Here is an 18,758-nt window from a genome sequence, read left to right on the forward strand (position 1 = left end):
TATGACACAGCTGAAAAAAGTATTTCACAGTGCCACCTAGACATTTTATTTTGATAGATCCACAAATGAGATTTGTAAAGGCTAGGCAAATACAAACTGGGCATTGTAACAAGTATTTGACTTACCTTCTGATAAAGGGGTATTTCCTGATTGGCTGTCCTATTACAAAAGGACCCTAGTTAGCAAGCTAGCTCATAACAAACAATTCAAAGTTTGGACCTCCAGCTACTATTACTTCCAGTTCAGCCTTAGTAGTTTCACCTGATTTGAATGGAATAAAGTTAGCTTTAGGAGAACTGTCTACTTGAGATAATATATGCACTAGAGTTGTGCAGATTTAACAGGTGAAAGGAATTTCAGGGCATGTGGGAGAGTATGTAGCAATTATTGACAATTCCTTAAACACATCCTTCCTCAGGATCACACTACAGCTGCCAAGGGCAGCTATATAATCTTGGGAAAACATACAGCTGTTTTAAGAAGTTATGACAGGTGTTATATGAGCATCTCTCTGTGTTGTAAAGCACCTTTTCCCCTTTGAATTTACCTGTAATATACACCTTCAAGGGAGGGAGTTCAACCTTGTGCCTCCTAGCTAGCAGCACCTCTGTCTTGTTGGGATGGGTCAGTTTTTGGCCTCTTTTAGCTATTACTACTTCCAGTTCAGCCATAGAAGTTTCACCTGATTTGAATGGAATAAAGATAGAAAAGTACAGGTAGTCCTCGTTTAACAACCACAATCTGGATTAGAATTTAGGTTGCTAAGCAATGCAGTTGTTAAGCAAATCATCATGTGACCTTTTTTGTGGCAGTCATTAATTGAATCACTGTGGTGGTGAAGTGAATCATGTGATTGTTAAGTGAATCATGCAGTCATTAAGTGTATCACGCAGTTCCCCATTGATTTTGCTTGCCGGACGCCAGCTGGGAAGGTTGCAGATAGTGATCATGTGGCCCTGAGATGCTGCAACTGTTGTAAGTGCAGTCTGGTTGCCATGCACCTGGATCACAATCACATGACTGCAGGGGTGCTGTGACAGTTGTAACTTTGGGCACCGGTCATAAGTCACTTTTAGCATCATCGTAACTTTGAACAGTTGCTAAACAAGCAGTCTTTAAGCAAGGACTATCTGTGTTGTGGGTTTTTTAGTAAATTCTCACACCAAAACTCTGAATGACCATAATGTAGATATTAGAATAAATGTCTAAATAGAATCCTGCAGTATTCTCCTGCTTATCTGTCACTCAATATGAAGGTATCAAAAGTAATTGGGAATTTTTAAGGGAATAAGTCATGTCATATTTCCCTGTCTTTCTGCTTGCACAGGTCATCTACCTACTTCTGAATATAATCTTGTATGTTGTGGACTTAAAATATGTTTTACCCCTCTTTGCCCTAGCAGCAGAGCTTGGATATCTCTGTCAAGATCATCTTCCTTACTCTCTACACTCACTGATTCTGAGTTTGGTTTTTCCTCTCTGGGTCATTTATTATTTGCTCATTACACAAGACCACCCATGATTTCCACTATTTGAAAAGGAAAGCTACAAAATGTTCAGAACCATGGCCAGCACAGAAGTATTTTCAATTTTCATCTTTTTTTTAAATAGAAGGCAAAAGCAGGGGAAAAAGAAGGGAGAAGTAAAAGATGGCAAGAGGAACGTAAATAGGAGGAAATAAAGCAAATTCCTTAGCAATTCAAATTCTTTTCTTCCTCTCCTCCTTCACATCACACAGTTTCCATCCTGCCTTTTTTCTCACTCAGACTTTTTGAACCCACCTTTCACCAAGCAACAATTGCTCAAAAGCAAGGTGCAAAATATGACTGCCCGTGTGTCTTGGAGCTGAGATAACCTAAGACAAGCCCATGGTTGCCATGGAGGACATGAACTCCTTACCGAAGCAAGTCCCAGAGGTTGGCAGATTGAAGTCACCCAATAAAATGATCTTCAAACGCAGCCCCATATGGAGCAAATTACAGTAGTCCAGCTCTGAGTTGACAAGGGCATGAGTGACCATGCCAGGCTTGGCACTTAAAATATAATTGTGCAAAGGCTCTTCTGGCTACAATTTCCACAAGCTATTCCAACAGCAGCTGTGAGTTCAAAAGAATCCCCAGGTTGGAGACTGTGACTCCATCTAGATTGGGAGTATTTCTAGTCTCAGTCCATTTTGCTAGGATTTAGCCTGAACCTGTTTTCTGACACCTAGGTCTTCATAGCCTCCAAACAACAGGTCAGGCCTTCTGTTGCATCACTGTTTGGCTCAAGGTGGGGATGTATAATTGAGTATCATCTGCATACTGATGATACTGCACCCCATGCTGGTGGACCTCTCCCAGCAGCTTCATATAACTATGAAGAAAAGTACCAATCCTTATACAGCAAGAAAAGTACCAATCCTTGTAGCATCCGATATTGACACTCTAGTGGACTCAGCATCTGTTTCCCCAGTTGAAAATGGACCCTCAGGTAGGAAGAATACCACTCTAAGATAGTGCCCCCCTTCCAACCCTCACAGCTAGTCCAGAAGAATACTATTGTTGAGGATGTATGGAACTGAAGCCTTTCTATTTGCTGTGGAAATCTTCCTTTCCTTTGCATATCAACAGAATTTAGGAGATAATTATGAATGGTGAGCTTCTGGAGCAAATGTTCTCAGTTTACCTTTTATTCTGGGGGGGTCTCAGTTCAGATACTTTGCTGTTTCTGTCGGTATTCTTATGACTGTGAACAGGATATAGGTAGTCCTCACTTAACGGCCACAATAGGGACTGGAAAATTGGTCATTAAGTGGGGCAGTCGTTAAGTGAGTCACCAAGTGATCAGACCTGATTTTACAACCATTTTTATGATGGTCGTAAAGCGAATCACAATGGTCATTAAGCAAATTGTGGGTTCGTTAAGCTAATCCAACTTCCCCAGTGGTCTTTTTTTTTTTTGCCAGAATTCACTTAACGACCATGCAATTCGCTTAATGACCATGTGATTCACTTAACAGCCGTGGTGATTCACTTAACGATCGTCACAAAAGTTGCAAATCATGATCACATGACCGCAGGGGATGGTTTGCAATGGTCATAAGTGTGAGTACACGTCATAAAGCACTTTTTCCAAGGCCACTGTAACTTTGAACCATTGTTAAATGAACGGCCATTAAGTGAGGACTACCTGTATAAAGGTGGTAGAATATAAAGTTTTTGGATTCTGTTTATAGTGACTACTTGATACAAAATTGTTTAAAAAAAATCTTTTGAGCAGGGGCTGCCAACTTGGTACCCTCCAGATAAATTCTGGCTAATTTTTACAGTCAGTTGCCATTGGTTGTGCTACCTGGAACTGAAGAAATGGAAATCCAAACTATTTAAAGAACACAAGTTTATTTGTTTCTGCTGCAAAAAGTTTTCAAGGCCAGCGATATATTTTTATTTATATATAACAAGTGTTGTAGCTTTGTCATCACAGCATCTTTTAGAGATAGTTGTAGGTAGTAGTATATTGAACAATGAAGGAATCTGTTTTAGAAAATTTTGTTAGTTTGAAGTCATGATAAATTGCTACGATTTTCATTATATGAATTAGCACAAAGCACAAATGTTGAGGGGACGCGGTGGCGCAGCGGCTTAATGACACTGAAAGTTGCCGGCCAGAAATGGTCGACGCTTCAGCGGTTCGAGTCCAGCCTTCGGGTTAGCAGGGTGAGCTCCTGTTTCCTCCCCAGTTCCTGTAAACCCAACAGTTCGAAAACTCACGTGAGTAGATAAATGGGGACTCTCACTCCGGTGGGAGGAAAAGTGCTGGCGGCACCTTGCAAAAAGGAGTCGGGAGCAGTTGCCGGTAAGCGCGAAAAACCGCGCGCGCCCAAAAAGGGTGCGAAGCAACGGAAACCCCACCTCCTGCGCTCGCCAGCTGGGCTCTGCCCTAGGAAGGAGGCTCTGGCAAACCACTTCTGAAACAATTGCCTTGAAAACTACAAGGACTCATCCAAGCAGTCACTGCAGAGTCGGTAATGACTGAGCGCAGATTAAAAAAAAAAAAATGTTGAAGGATGAGGAAAAGATTTGGGTTTTTGTAACACAGATACACATAGCATCTGTTCTCTGTGGATCATCATATATAGTTCTTCATTTTTGTTCTTTTTTCTTCAGTTATTTTTGTTATATTCAGATATAACAAATCTGACAATCACAGTCAACCTTGTACTTCAGAAGCACCCTGAGTTTTTTCCCCCCACAAGATTTGAGTCTTGCTAGTCTCCCTAATTTTGCAAAACAAGTGATGAGATTTCTCCAAATAATTTTTTTCAGTGATGCTCCTATTTTTGTATGGTTCTGCAATAACCAGTATTTTATTTAGCATTTTTTAAAAATAAGGAATAAGCAGATTTTAGAAACGTAGCTTAAATTCTAAAACATAAGGATTAACAGAAGGGAAATGTTACAAAAACATAACATTTTCATAATGTTTTCTCATAGGATAATTTTTCAGCGCCTGAGTTTTTATTTATTTGTGTTTTTGACTGTGTCATGGATGAAGAACAGCCCCATTAGATTCAGCCAAGACCTATTTTAAGTCCAGCACTTTGTTTCACTGTGACCAGTCCTGTGCCTCTGGCATGCTCAAAAGGAGGTGATAGAGACATAGTCCTTCCCAGTATTGTCCCATTGCAATTGATACTTAGAAGTGTAAGATAAGATTGAGGCTGAATTCTATCAAACCTTCATGGTTTTACCAGTTCTCTTTTAAAACTAAACTAGTGGCCTTTGGTACACTTTGTGGTAATGTTTGCAACAGATTGGTTATATTCTGTGTGAATAGGTGCTTTCTTTTTCTTTTCTAAATCTCCTCGCAATCAGCTTTGTTGGGTAGTCCTGTTCCTAGTCTTCTGAAGATAGAAAAACTCTTCTCTTTCTACTCCCTGTATCCCATACATAATTTTATATTTCTCAATCATGTCTCTATTTAGTTGATTTTTTCCAAGCTAGAGTCTCAAGCATCCTAATTTTTTTTTTTTCAGAAAGAAGTGTTTGAGCCCCTTGGTTGGCACTTCCCCTCTTTTTCTAGTTCTGTTATATCTTTTTCCAAATGTGACCAGAATTTAACATAGCACAAGCCATTATTTGTGAAAAAGCATTATAAAATTGGCATTTTCATTTTCAGTAATGTTCCTAATGATCCTAATCATGGAATTTTCTTCCTAATATTACAAGTCTTACATATTGGTTTATACTAAACTTTATTTTTTGTATTTGTTAATTTATGGAGGAAATCAGTATAAAATAGAGGAATTATAATGTTATTTCAGAGGAACATAGAAATTTTATAACCTGTCAGCAATATCAATTAAATGTCAATTCTAAAATCTTTTAAAATTACATGCTTTCTTTAGTTTGGCCACATGACCTTATTCAGATCATATAGCAACTAGAGATAACTCAGAACACTTTTTTTCCTCAAATACCTCTTATTACATTGTCTTAAATAGAATTCCAACATGTTTTGAAATCATAATATTCTCTTATTATATTGTAACTGTATTATGCAGTATTATTCCTTATGCCACAATACTTACAGCAATATGATTTTCTTTAGTGCTAAGATGACAACAGAGATGAAAACGATCTATAAAATGCTCCATTTTAAGCTTGCTTGCTGACCTCAGCTTCATAGTCAGTTCTTAAAATTAGTTTAATCATTCCAAAGACTGATTAGAGATCCACATTAAAATTCTTCCTCAAGAATCAATTATTGTATGTGACTTATTAATTGCATTGGAAAAAGCTAGTTCATTCTAGGTTATCTTACAATGTAAGGAAAATGAAACAACTTCTACAATAATAATTTTATTATATGGTATATATGACTGAATATGCATAATTCTTATATATTCTTATATATTCTTATCCCACCTTTTTTATATATAACTCAAGGCAGCGAACATACCTAACACTCCTGCCTCCTATTTTCCCCACAACAACAACCCTGAGGTAGGTTGGGCTGAGAGAGAATGACTGGCCCAAAGTCACCCAGCCAGATTTCATGCCTAAGGGCAGTGTTGTCCAAACTTGGCCACTTTAAGATGAGTGGACTTCAACTCCCAGAATTCCCCAGCCAGCATGGCTGGCTGGGGAATTCTGGGAGTTGAAGTCCACTCATCTTAAAGTGGCCAAGTTTAGACAACACTGCCTAAGGGGAAGGTCTAGAAGTCTCACAGTGTCATGGTTTCTAGGCCAGCACTGTAACCACTACACTAAACTGGCTCTCTGCATTGCTACTTGATTTAATTTACTTGGTATGTAGATTAGATTTGATGTATGTATATTAAACATTCAGAATTGGTCTGCTTGAGGGAGAGTGAATTCTGATTCCTGAATTTTTACTTGTTTCCCTTTGTTACTATAGTTTGTATAGTATCAAAGGGAAAATGTAAGTATAGTTTGTGAATTTTATTTTCATTTTTAAATACATTAAAGACTTGACTTCTCCCCACCCCCATTTTGTTTGGCAGTCTGTAATATAAAGTTGTCTATTATTCTTATAGTTGCTTGGTTCATAGCTAGTTTTTCTTAGTTTTCTATTCCTGACCCTTAGTCCAGCCTTTGGCAGTTGTCAAGGCTTTTGGCCAGAAAATGACATCAACATACATTGGGGCAAAAAAGTATTTAGTCAGCCACCAATTGTGCAAGTTCTCCCACTTAAAAAGATGAGAGAGGCGTGTAATTTTCATCATAGGTATACCTCAACTATGAGAGACAAAATGAGAAAAAAAAATCCAGAAAATCACATTGTCTGATTTTTAAAGAATTTATGTGCAAATCATGGTGGAAAATAAGTATTTGGTCACCTACAAACAAGCAAGATGTCTGGCTCTCACAGATCTATAACTACTTCTTTAAGAGGCTCCTCTGTCCTCCACTCGTTACCTGTAGTAATGGCACCTGTTTGACCTTGTTATCAGTATAAAAGACACCTGTCCACAACCTCAAACAGTCACACTCCAAACTCCACTATGGCCAAGACCAAAGAGCTGTTGAAGGACACCAGAAACAAAATTGTAGTAGACCTGCACCAGGCTGGGAAGACTGAATCTGCAATAGGCAAGCAGCTTGGTGTGAAGAAATCAACTGTGGGAGCAATAATTAGAAAATGGAAGACATACAAGACCACTGATAATCTCCCTTGATCTGGGGCTCCATGCAAGATCTCACCCTGTGGGGTCAAAATGATCACAAGAATGGTGAGCAAAAATCCCAGAACCACATGGGGGGACCTAGTGAATGACCTGCAGAGAGCTGGGACCAAAGTAACAAAGGCTACCATCAGTTACACACTATGCCGCCAAGGACTCAAATCCTGCAGTGCCAGACGTGTACCCCTGCTTAAGCCAGTACATGTCTGGGCCTGTCTGAAGTTTGCTAGAGAGCATTTGGATGATCCAGAAGAGGATTGGGAGAATGTCATATGGTCAGATGAAACCAAAGTAGAACGTTTTGGTCTAAACTCAACTTGTTGTGTTTGGAGGAGAGAGAATGCTGAGTTGCATCCAAAGAACACCATACCTACTGTGAAGCATGCGGGTGGAAACATCATGCTTTGGGGCTGTTTTTCTGCAAAGGGACCAGGACGACTGATCCGTGTAAAGGAAAGAATGAATGGGGCCATGTATTGTGAAATTTTGAGTGAACACCTCCTTCCATCAGCAAGGGCATTGAAGATGAAAGGTGGCTGGGTCTTTCAGCATGACAATGATCCCAAACACACCGCCCGGGCAACGAAGGAGTGGCTTCGTAAGAAGCATTTCAAGGTCCTGGAGTGGCCTAGCCAGTCTCCAGATCTCAACCCCATGGAAAACCTTTGGAGGGAGTTGAAAGTCCGTGTTGCCCAGCGACAGCCCCAAAACATCACTGCTCTAGAGGAGATCTGCATGGAGGAATGGGCCAAAATACCAGCAACCGTGTGTGAAAACCTTGTGAAGACTTACAGAAAACGTTTGACCTCTGTCATTGCCAACAAAGGATATATAACAAAGTATTGAGATGAACTTTTGATATTGACCAAATACTTATTTTCCACCATGGTTTGCAAATAAATTCTTTACAAATCAGACAATGTGATTTTCTGGATTTTTTTCCCCATTTTGTCTCTCATAGTTGAGGTATACCTATGATGAAAATTACAAGCCTCTCTCATCTTTTTAAGTGGGAGAACTTGCACAATTGGTGGCTGACTAAATACTTTTTTGCCCCACTGTAATTCTGAACTCTATAATCCTATTTCTCTAAGATAAAAATAGGATCCTCATTAATTTTCTCTTTAATCTGAATCATTATGGAGAGCCATGCATTTCTAGTATGGATATTTGTTACATAGCTGTTTCAGATATAAGTTACTTCAGGTATGAGTTTGTGGTTTATTTTTATGTCTATTCCTCTCACATATCTGTTTAAGTAATTTCAGAATTCTCAAATTTGCATTATTATTTAAGCCTTCCCTGTGGTTTAGCTCTCTTGAACCAAGCTGCCTCAGCAACATGTTCTAAGACTTAATTGAGAGGGAACCCAACTCTACAAAAATGGGGGGGGGGGAATCTGTTTCAATTTTTTATCCTGCTTTAAAATGTCCTTTCAGTTTTTTTCATGTACTTTATTTCTGCTGTCTGAATGGTACTGGGTGTTTGTGAATGGAATAAATTCATGAATTACGATTCCTCATTAGAAGAAAATGATAAGAAACAAGAAATGAAACTTCTCTGTGTTATGTAAGTGTCTTGGAAATTGTCAGAGAGTTAGCCATGCTTGTTTGTTGCAGCAATATGATACTGATGCCATAACGAATAATATTCACAATGTCTTATTTTCATTGGAGAAAAAAATCCAGAATTAGAAAATAAAAGCAATGATAGGACCTCACTTGTATAACTTGTAGTACTCTGTTTCATGAAGTGATGAATTAAGTTTAGAAATTAACTATCAAGCTAGGAAGATGTTTGAAAAAGGTAATATAACTTTGCCCCAAAAGTTATTTATGGTGTACGTGCATGTATGTCTATTTTTAAGCCATAAACAAAGGTATTCAGGAATAGAAAAAGTTATGTAACTCTTACACTATAGAAGAATAGGTCAAATCTTCTGTCATCAAACCCACAAGGGCTCTCATACTACAGTCATAAGTGAGGCATCAGCAGACTAGTTCTATATTGGCGCCAGTAGAAGTTTATGGACATATCTGTGAAGTTATCAGGAATTGAGCTGTACCTGAAGAAGATTTTAATTTTTATATCAGTATAATTGGGATGTAATTTCCTCTAGGTGTTAATAATCCTTAACTGTATATGAATTTATGGGTTCTTTCTGTGCAGTATTACTTATATCTGGGCTGCAGTCTGGCTTGCATTCCCTGTGTATGCTGTTAAAAAGATTAAAACAAGCGAATTTGGTTCACTTGCTTATCCTAAAAAAAGATCCAGTCCTGTAGTAATAGAAGTAATCGTAGAGAGCTCTCACAAGTGAAAGGAAGTTGCATTTTGCTTTACAGTGTGCTTTTTAAGACACATAAGGAGCGTGTTACAATCTTTAACATAGTTCATAAATGGAGAGTTAAAAGGAGGAAAGAACAGGGAAAAATTCAGAAAGTAAATAACATTTTTGTACTTTATTGTATGTATTTATAGACTATTGTGGATTTTTAACAATAGCAACAAAAATAGTGTGTTCCTGAGTGCAACAATTCCAATGTTGTGGCTTGTTTTAAATAAAAATGACATAAAAGGCCACATATAAACTTTTGGTTACTCATACAGGGATGGGCATTGCAGTCTGGTGTCTTCCATATATTAAACACCCTTCTGTCCCAGTTAACGTAGTGTCAGAGGACTAAGGAAGTTATAGTCCAATGTATCTGTAAAGCTTCAGATTGCCTAATTTTGCTGCATTTTAAAAATTTAAAAATTATTTTATTTTATTTTCAGGTCTTGTAACCCATTCCAGTCAAAATGATTCTGAGAACTGCACAATTTCTTAAATTCATACTTTGGATTAAAAGTAGACAGGATAAATAGATGAAACATATAACATCATCAGTAATATAATTAAAATCAAAACTAAAAAACATAAAACAATACGAGTACACATAAACTGGGAATCTAAACATTCAGAATTAAAACCAAGCAATCATATAGAGGAACAGTCATAATAGCCTTGTTCCCAAGGCTTGATGGGACAACCAAGTCTTTACAGGCTTTCTGAAAGTTAAGCAGAGAGGAGAGAGATATTGGGGGAGGGGAAATACAGTTCAGGAGGATGAGTAGCTTAACATGTGCTCATCTTCAGTTTCCAGGCTTTTTTTTACAAAAAATGTTAATTGCTCTTTGGAGAAAAATAATTTTGTCTTGCTGCAGCTTCCATTGCAGAGTCCACTAATATTAAAACTATGTGTAGAACAATGCATTTTGTTTTAAGACCAGTCAATTTATTTTGAGTAATCCCTTGCACAGATGTTGAATGCTTTGTAACAATTAACTCTGAGGGCCCTAGTTTGGGGTCCCAGCTATATTGATGAAAGGCATTATTTTGGATTAGAGTCTCTCAAGAAGCTGTAAGACTGGCTCAACCTGATTTATTTTTTAATTAACCAGATTCATGGGTGAAAAATGAAATAGGTTTGCAGATGACACTGAATTATTGTATAAACATGAAATAAAAGTAGTTGAATTTAAGACAATCCTGTATCAAAGAAACAGAAAATAAATTATAATTCAACTTATAGGTAGTCCTCAGTTAACAACAGTAATTGGGACTGGGATTTCCATCGCTAAGTGATGCAGTCACTAAGTGACTGCGCCGCTTAGCAACCGCAGTACTGGCAGTCCCTGGTTACCATCATTAAGCAAGGACCACATGAGTTGTTAAACGAGGACCTCATGTGATAGTAACTTCTGACTTCCTGCTGGCTTCCCCATTGACTTTGCTTGTGGGAAGCCATTAGGGAAGGTAGCAAATCACATGACCACGGGACACTGTGACAGTCAGAAATCTGAGCCCGTTGCCAAGAACCCAGATTGTGACCCTCCACTGGCCAGAACTTTGAAGACTAGTCGTGACTACCACTCGTTCATCACCGTCGCAAGTTCAAACAGTCACTGAATGGGTGGTCATTAAACGAGGATCACCTGTAACTCTTAATTATTCAGCTTTCCCACTTAGATCAACCTAAACTTACCAACGCCAACTGAAACCAACTTCACTATCCAATAAATGTGTCCTTCCTTCCTTCCTTCCTTCCTTCCTTCCTTCCTTCCTTCCTTCCTTCCAATTGTAAAGTGCTTATAAAATTAATTGATGTTATATCAGGTATCAGTGCATATGCCAGCTGTTCTCTCCTACACATATATCACACTTATACACAGATTTGTTTCTTTTCAACAACTTTTTCTGTTCTCAGCAAATGTATGATGCCCTCCTCCAGGTAATTATTTGGGGGAATAATGTTTTTTTAAAAAGTTGCTAATAAATATGTTCAAGTTGCTAAATCCTAAATTGTGAAAAATTTAATTTTTGTTTCTAAGCTGTTGAGTAGCAATCAAAGAACAGTGTAACTAAATGCATAATTGCATATTAGAAAGTAATGTTTAATCTTGCACATAAATGCATACATTCTAAATTGATTGCAGTCCTTCAAGAATGAGATCTTTGATTACTGGGGAAAAAATACTAAAGTTTTTATACTGTATTAAAGAAAATATAGATGTCCTGTTAGGAATTATAGAGGCACAGAATGGGAGTAAAACCACATATGTAGTCCTGCTCTTCCTATGCTCAAAATATTATGTACAGTTACTTTTCAATGATACTGTAAGATTGGAGAAGGGCTTTTTTAACAGTAATGGTTAGAATGCATTCTGGATAACAGCTTTATAAGTTTGAGACTTCTTTCAGATAGATTTTTTAAAAATAAAAATATGATTAATGGAGCAGACTGATAAAGACAAATTCATGTATAGCATAATTTTTTGAAATTATGTTTTTGGTGATACTTTCAGAGTTCCTATAAGTAACAAATTGGGCTTTGTTTTTTTAGTTTGATGTTTGATTTTTGAGTAAAATAAAACTTACTGTATGTGGTAATGTTGTGAATTTACACAACTTTTCTAATAACTTAATCTACTTCATTTACAGGAAGTATCGATCAAAGCTTGCTTGCTTCAACAGACACAAAAAAATTAATGGGCAAAATTACGGTTTTTAGGTAGGTAGATATTTTCCTAGTGTGTGTTAGGTGTTTCTTTTAGGAAGACTTTTAAGTGGTTGATAAAGTATTCCATTGCTAAATATTTGAAGGAGTTTAGGAATAAGAAAATGAATTTGATGTTGTATATTTATGTGTGCGTTGTCTTAAAAATATAGTTGATAGTTTTCTTACAGATGGCTATGAAATAATTGGGAGGAAAAATTAATGTCCAGATAGGAATGTGGCTTCCTGGAATAGATCGCATGTAAGGCCATGGTACTAAAACTTAGTTCTCTTAAAACTGAATTGGCAATATCTTATTTGCTGCTGTTTGCTGTTTTCAGTGAATCAGACATAGCAATTAATAGTAATATTCATCGTAATTTAACTCTCATAGCATTATGTATAGTATATTGTAAAGTTTAAACTTTCCCAAGTGCCCATTTTTCAAGATAATGGATTATTCATTGTATTTAATTTAATCTTAACGTTTAGTTGTCTAGTCATATTCACTAAAATTACTAGGTCTATGATTCCTTTACTGCAGGGAAACTGGTAAATGGTGAAATCAGAATCAAAATTAGAAAGAAACATGCCTCCCCCCCCCCATGTTTTGCCCAGCAGAACAGCAGCTTCATATTGCACAACATAGTTGGTCAGGGAAGAGTGACTAAGGACTGGAAACTAACGTCCCAGTACTATACTAGTTTTTCTTCTCCAATTGGAAATATAGAAATGGACATTTTCCCCAGGTTGATCATGAGCAAACTTTACAGTCTTTTACCTGGATTCTTATCTGCAACTTCTTGGGAGGGATTAATGATGCATAAACATTTTTCCTCCAAACGAGTCAAGACCTGACAGCATTTTCCAGAAACCTCCTAGCTGCTTACACTAGCTTGTATCACATTCTTTATACAGTAGCTTAAAAGGAGCATTGGCTTGGGTGACAATCCCACACCAGAGGAACTACTTCCAAAGAAGTTACTTGTTTTTACTAAACCTTTAATCATGTGCCTGAGTGATTTAGCTAATCTGGAGAAGTATGGAGAAAGAAGATCTTGCATCTGGTTCCTCTATTGGATGTTTCATTCATAGTTATTTTGGCAGGCTGTCTTCTGGTCTGCTTGCTGCTGTGATAAATCCATCTTCATAACTGTAGATTTGATGGCTTACCTGGTAACTGTTAACTGTTACCAATACTTGAGTTGAAGATTCTTCTGGTCATAACCACCTGGATATTTAATGCAGCAGCACCATAGACCTGAAAGCTGGAGAAGGCAGTTATGGTCATCTGTGTTGACTCTTTTGGTCTCTTGGTCTCTGATTTGGACAAATATCAATGTGGAATATATATAACTTGGTTGTATGGATTTATTATATTATTTGGGTAGCACCAACTTAATAGCAACTCTTGGCAGTTTATGATGCTTTCACAGTATCAAAGAATCATAATAAAAACAATAGGACATTGAAATAATTAAGTAAAGCTAGTACTATACCCTCCTCAAATGATGGCATGTGAGGAGACCATTAAATCCCAAAGCCCATATGAAAAAGTAGTTTTAACAGCCTCCCTAAACAGCAGAATAGGAACCATCTAAATTTCTGGTGGGAAGGTATTCTGGAGTGTAGCTATTGAGAAAACGTGCCTTGAACCTACTTCCATAAAAAACATTATGACAGGATGGAATCCAAAGCATCACTTCCTGATCTGAACACACAGGATGGGTAGATATTCAGGAACAATGGTCCTGAAGGAATCTGGCTGCCAAGTCATGGTATGGCTTTATAAGTTAGACATTTACAATGTAGTTAGAAACCTATTGGTAGCTAATGCAGCATCCCTAGAACTAGTGTCACTGTGGCAGTTCTTACCCACTAGCACATTCTATATTAATTCCACTTAATTCTATATTAATTACAGTTTTCAGGTTGTTTTCAAAGGCAGACCAATGTATAGCATATTGCAGTAGTCCATCCTCATAGTGATGAGGGTGTGAGTCACCATTGCCACAGAATGTAAACATTTATTGGACTGCAACATTTTTAATTGATAAAGTCTCACACTGAGATTGTTGGTATTTGCAGATCTTCAGGGTTTTTGGGCCAGTGTATTTGAGTCTTTTTCTAACTTTTTGAACTGTAGTTGAAATATTGAGAACATGTTATGGGCATTCTCACAAAACAATTTCTGTGATGAGCTTAGAAAGTCACATTTCTAAGTGCCCTTTTACCAGAAGACAAAATAATGGGATTACTCCCCACCATATCCTTGATTCTTGTTGGATGCTTTTTTAAATTCATTTTTTGCGGGGCAGCAGGAGGTTATATTCCAAGTAAAATACCAGGCCACAGGCCTGTCATTGTTGTCTTTTAAAAATGCCCCTCAAGTGTATTTGGGGGTCCAGGCCTATTCCTGGATTTATTTTTTTTTAAATGCTAGGGGTTTGTGCTTTGCACCATGGTAGTTTCCTATTTACTTTTAAAATAAAACAATCTATATAAAATCAAATCAGGTGGGTGCAGAAGAGATGGCTGTGGCATAGTAGCACTGTGATTGGGATTCAGGGTCCAGCTTACATAGGTTCATTTGCCTTTGTCTGTTCCCAAAGTTTCTAGGGCAGTGTTTCTGAACCTTAGCAACTTTATGATGTGTGGACTTCAACTTCATGTGCTGGCTGGGGAATTCTGGGAGTTGAAGTCCACACATCTTAAAGTTGCCAATGTTGAGAAACATTGTTCTAGGGAACCAATAGTAATGTCAGGATTGTATGATCTAGTATAGCTCAGGATTTCATTGCTATTGTGATTAGTATTTGTTTAGTGTATTTGATATGCCTTTAACATGGTTGGATAATTTCTTGCTGATATTTAGGTTTCCAGAGGCTTTTCCTGTCTACAAAGGTGGATAATCCATTTAAATCTCATCTGGAAGTAAAAAGATTGCTGAAGACTCTGGCAGCTTTTCTCACTGATACAGTTAATGGATTTGCTGAAATCTTACTTTTTTTCTGGAATGAAGAGAGTATTCCAGAAGAAGATAAGCAGAGCATGTAGAAATACACTTTGGGTATTGAAGCAAATAGAAAGATACCTAGAATTGTGGGTAAAAAAAATCATGATAAGTCCAAGTGAACAAGAATGATAATTACCTACTGGGGTTACGCTGTTTTGGTAACTGAAGTGAAGAAATGGAAAGATACCTAGAATTGTGCTTCCTTCTTTCCTTGGCAGGAACGGTATTTTAAAGCATGGATTCAGTGGTATCTGAATTCATCGCTTCCATTATAAGTCCTGATAGTATTACTAATTTCAGAATCTGTCCCTGTGGTATGGATTCTTAGTGATTGGGACAAAAGTGTTGTATTTACTATTTGATTTTATTCATTTGAAATATCTATAGACCAAATGTGGTGAGTTACAGTTCATAAAAACAAGCTAAGAATAAAGCCCAGTAATATACATAACTAATTAAATACAACCAAGAAGTAACACAGAGAGGTATTTCAGGGACAAAAGCCCACTAAATCCCAAGTGCAAGGATAAAAAGCCAATTTCATTTAGCATAGAAAAGACAAATTATGCTGGTGCCAAAAAAGGGAATTTCAAGGCCAGGATAGCAAAAAAAAAAAAAAAGTGACACATCTGTTCCAGTTGTGGGACACAGAATGCCTACCCTGCAGATCTTAACATGCTGAATACGTGGTGAATGTATACAAGCTGAAGATAGGTGTTTCTTCAAGTAAACTGTTAAAGGCCTTAAACATCACTGCTAGAACCATAAAGTCAAACTGATAACCTTGATTAGCTGGTACAGTTCTTTTAGGACCAGTGTTACATGGTCTCTGAAGGGTGTTCCAGAAATAGCCTTACTGCTGCATTTTGTACTTGTTGCAATTTTCAAATAATTTTCAAGGACAAACTTGTGTATAATGTATTACAATAATCCAAACGTTACTAAAATACAGACTACTGTGGTCAGGCCATCCCTGTCAAGGGAAGCTTTCTGAATGCGTTCCAGACTATGGATGCCACCTAGGCCTAATAAAGATATATTCAGAAATTCACCCAGTTATCCCTTCAGAGAGACTGTATCCCTGTTTAAGGACAAAGGCCTTTCAGTTTTCCAGACATGAACTACGAGTTCACAGTGCCTTTACCATTTTAGGATTCAACTTCATTTTATTGACCATCTAATCATACAACTATTGAATGGTTTTACCATTTGCAAGAAGGATTGTTTGCTATTTGCCTACCTGTACTGTAAAAGAAAATCTAGACTTAAGTAAATTTGAGAAAATCTTGGCTCTATAGGCTTAAAAAATAAGCAAAAACAAGCCATCCCAAACAATATACAAAAATTGGGAGGTTAAGAATTCATTTTTACTGGAAAAAAAATACTCTGAGTGTAAAGGTTAAATTTATAAAAATAAGATACAGGTAGGTCTTAATTAGTGCAGTTAAATGAATCCCACGAAATGGTCATGTTATTCATATTTGCACTATTTGAAGTGATATTTCTATGGAAAATATGATAATTGATTCCAGCTCAATGGAAATAGGCAATGAAAAATTTTAAACATAAATTTTTATATGTATATTAATGAAATTTTACGATAAATTTTACGATAAAGGATAAAAAGAATATACTTGTAATTTACACTAATGGTTAACAAAGTCACAGAGAAGTTATAGAAAGCCAAATAAAAACAAAAAAAAATCTACCGTAGATTCAGGCATTCCAACATCTCATCCTATTTTAGCGTTGCTGTGACCATATTCATGTTGTTCAATTACATCAAATTTTTGCTCTAATGTAATGATGAGCCTCTTCTTTTTTTAAACTTCTACTGTTTTCTTCTGACGGAATCTTCCTTTCCTCCATTTTGCACACATGAAGATTAGCAGCGTCCAAAACCCCAAATGCAACTGCGCATGCATTAGCTTCAATTATGCATGTGCTAGCCTCACATTAACTGAATTTTGGGTCACATTAAATGTGACCTGGCATCAATTTACAATTCGCACTAAACTGAATATCACATTATTTAAACTCGCACTAATTGCGACCTGCCTGTAGCTTAAACATTATTTGAAGAGAACACAAAAGCAAAGTATATAAAACAACAAAGAAAATATCTTCTTCCTTTCAAGTAAGGTTATTCCTCCAAATGATACAGTGGTTTCTCATTGTTTCTTTATCTGGTATGTGGTCAGATTTGAAGTCTCATATTTAGTTTTGACTGAAAGAATCCATAAGTAAATATGAATATTTGGTTACTGAACCTGTTATAAAAGTTATCTGTACAGATTTTCTAAATTAGAAGAGTAGATTAAATAAAATTCAGATCACAAAGCCTAGTTAAAAGATTAACAAGATAGAATTATATCTACAACTGATCTGATTTATGTAGTTAAACCATACAAATATTTGCTATTTATAGCATTTTTTAGATACAATCAAACTGCATAGTGGCTGCCTTATAGAACAAATTTTACATACATTGAATTACAATTTCTTGGGTCACTAATTTGTATGTTAGTGTATATTGTATATTAGGCACTTTTTATATATTATTTACTTCTTAGAAAAGGTGTATAAAGATAGAACAGGTCAACGTTTTTACACTAAGTATATTGGATTCACAATCCAAACAAATTTTCTTAGGAATATGATCCACACATTTTAGGAACATGATCCAGTTTAATTCTGTTTACAGATGTAAGTTTAGATATTGTTATGGTAAAAATGTTTTTTTCTGCCACTAATTGAAAATATCCATTGTCATATAAGATTCTTATGCACAGTATAGATCATAAAAAGATAGATAAATCACTGTAAACTCATGCAACTTGGTTCAATAATCTCTATAATATTTCTCATGTCATACTTGGAATGAACTTAATGTGGCATTCTGTGTTTTAAGAAGTACGGTCCCAGCATTCTTAATGGTTAACCATAGTGGTGGGATCTGGCAACTTAAGCAGTTTCAACCCCTGTCACAAAAAGCTAGTGTGGTCTATAGATGAAGGTATTACAGGTAGGCCTTGACTTATGACCATTCATTTAGAGACTGTTTGAAGTTACGACAGTGCTGAAAAAAGTTACTTGCGACTGGTCCTCACACTTTTGCAGCATCCTTGTGGTCACAAGAAAGTCAATGGGGGAAGTCAGCAGGGAAGGGCAAGTCATGGTCACGTGATGTCTCGCTTAATGACCATGGCAAAAAGGTCATAAAATTGGGTGTGGTCACGTGATGCCTCACTTAACAACTGCACTGCTTAACAGTGAATTTTCCAGTCCCTAACGTAGTTGTAAGTCGAAGACTACCTATAAATTGGCACTGAGGAAGCCTAGGTTCAGATGTACCCTCAGCCAAAGAAACTGAGTGACTGACTTTGGGCTAGTCATTATCTCTCAGCCCAACCTACTTCACAGGAGCTGTGAAGGAAAAATAGGAGAGGGGAGCACTATGTATGCTGCTTTGAGGTCCTGAAGGAAGGTGGGATATAAATCTAATAAATAAACT

General features: G+C 36.9%; 1 protein-coding gene across 5 annotated transcripts in view; it reads left to right on the top strand.

Moving 5' to 3' along the window:
* CNOT2 (CCR4-NOT transcription complex subunit 2) overlaps positions 1-18,758 on the top strand; it is a 66,564-nt gene that overhangs the window by 12,121 nt on the left and 35,685 nt on the right. For 2 of the 5 annotated variants that reach the window (XM_007438693.4, XM_025173503.2), the window contains exon 2: positions 12,174-12,243. The exons of 2 other annotated variants lie outside the window; for them this stretch is intronic. The gene's annotated coding sequence lies outside the window, so the exon portion shown is untranslated. Of the gene's footprint in view, positions 1-8,690; positions 8,759-12,173; positions 12,244-18,758 lie in introns of those variants that run through there. One more of the 5 variants, XM_088141816.1, reaches the window with a different exon arrangement.

This window comes from Python bivittatus, unplaced genomic scaffold, assembly GCF_059951505.1.
Source record: "Python bivittatus isolate LINGU-HERP-01145 unplaced genomic scaffold, Pbiv_v1 ctg000330_np1212, whole genome shotgun sequence".
Taxonomy (NCBI): domain Eukaryota; kingdom Metazoa; phylum Chordata; class Lepidosauria; order Squamata; family Pythonidae; genus Python; species Python bivittatus.